This window comes from Trichoplax adhaerens, genomic scaffold (assembly GCF_000150275.1).
Source record: "Trichoplax adhaerens TRIADscaffold_714 genomic scaffold, whole genome shotgun sequence".
Taxonomy (NCBI): Eukaryota; Metazoa; Placozoa; class Uniplacotomia; order Trichoplacea; family Trichoplacidae; genus Trichoplax; species Trichoplax adhaerens.
In genome coordinates, this window is record NW_002061320.1 from 3,619 (window position 1) to 5,838 (window position 2,220).

Here is a 2,220-nt window from a genome sequence, read left to right on the forward strand (position 1 = left end):
ACATTTCTATTTTGAATTACTCACACGCTATTTTAAAAAATTTTGAATGTAGAATACTAGGTCAGTTTCAATGAAATGGATTTCAAGTTATTTAATTAATTGAAAATTAGACTGGACTACGTTGAATAAAATATTGAGAAGAATGTAATGTGTCAACAGTTGTGCAATTTCCTTAGTATAGTCTACCTAGCTAGCTAAGCCTTGATGCAAGTTAGTATCAAACGTACGGTGCACCATCGCACAACGAAATAAAGCCATAGCCTACAACGCCTAGCCGTACTTTGCAAAGGCGACTAGGCCTGCCTTTAGCTCGAAGAGCGAGATAGTTACTTAGATACAGTAGTTACAGTATCGCAATATTGGATATTTTACGGAGTACAAATTACGCTGTTGCTAGGCTACTGCTGCGCCGCGCCTACACGGGACAAATTGCACCTCTGAAAGAAGTAGAGTAGAGTACAGTACGTACATATAGATCATACAGTATAAAGGTATTGAACCGAACCTTTCTCAGGTCTAACAGTACAGCGGTACAGTTTCGTAATCCGTACCGTATCCAACGTACGCACAGTACATTGTACAGTACAATGAGTATACTGTACACTGTACATGCGTGAGCTGTGACATTTTGGATATTCTGGGCTGCCGTAGTTGAATGATCAAATGTGGAGTGTCCATTTTAGACTCTGTTGAGCTCTCTGAATTCGCTGCACAGCCAGCGAATTTCTCTTAGAAATCCCTGCTAAGGCTTGCAAGCAAGGCTGCAAACAATAATATGATATCTTGCAAGTACAGTAGTATGATGTTATGAGCTAGAAATATCCCTAATTTACAACAACGTTTGAGAGTGCGTTTTTTAATCTACACCATTGCCACTTGCAATACCAATCCGTTGCTATTGCTACGTAGATATAATCAAAGATCGAGTATGCTAAAATATTTCATCTGAGCTTCAAAATTGTACTTTCAACCTTAACATTCTTCGAGGTGATAGATACAATCAAGTTAAACCAGTTGGTAACTACTATTTTAGTTTATCTAATCCTACATTAAGGATTGCTATCACATCAACCGTTAACCACGAAAGCTACAGCTAAGGAGATCATCAATATTACTGGTATAGAGATGTCACGAAGATGACTTTTGTGACATGTAAGTCCTTGCTATGATAGTTGGCGATACCTGGATAACTTAATATTTGAAAGACCAACGATTTGACGGATAGTTCGATATTCAAGCCGATAGTTGACACCTTCTTAAAGGCCAAAACAATCAGTTGCCTTATATACGCATTTCATGGACTACTAGATACAGTATGGCGTATCTAGTAGACCATGCGCCTATACTGTAAATAATTATAAGAAATACACTACTACTATATTTTATGGGTATACAAACCTAATTTAAAGACAAGATGCGAACTGCAAACTTTGATAAAGTACATGATAGTCATCGTTCAGAAATAGAGGATGCAATCGCATTAGAATGAGCCAGATTCATTATTGTAACGGGGGTATTTACTGCTAGTAGACTTAATCTAGATAGATATGGGGCATGAGAGTATGAACAAGTACAGTCTATTCCTCTCTTTTGATTGAATATGTCCATTGCACAATTGCATACAGTACAGTACAGTATCGTATCGTTTACGAAGATGGAACTTACTCATAATAATTAGATTGATAAAAAGTAGGAATTATGGCGATTTACCGACGGTCAATAGCTACCACTAAGCCTGTCAAGAATTTTCAAATTATATGGTACTGTAGCTTTATCGTCAACAGTTAAGAATGTCATGTATTGTCAAATCTTGAAGGAAATCAACTGAGAGTATACAAATAAATAAATAAAATAATAACGTTATGCAAAACTAACACACTCCCCGCTACTACAGCAAGTGTTCTACTGATTACTACCGTACTGGACAACGGTTTTTATTGGCACGTTTTAAATGATAACAGTTATACCTATCAGTGAACGCCAGTTTTTGCATTTTGTTATATGTTGTAGGAACGCCATTGCACAGTTGCTGTTGTTGAATTATGAATGATATTAGTAGAATCCCTTAATCCTCTGCTGCATCTAACAAGTGATGATTAACAAGGCTGAAAACCGGCACTCTTAGCTCAGGGTCCTGTGGGGGGTGGAGGGGTCACACTTTGTGACCCGTCAATCTTTAGCAAGGCAGGCTCGTGTCATCTGTCGTCACGACAGTCGTAC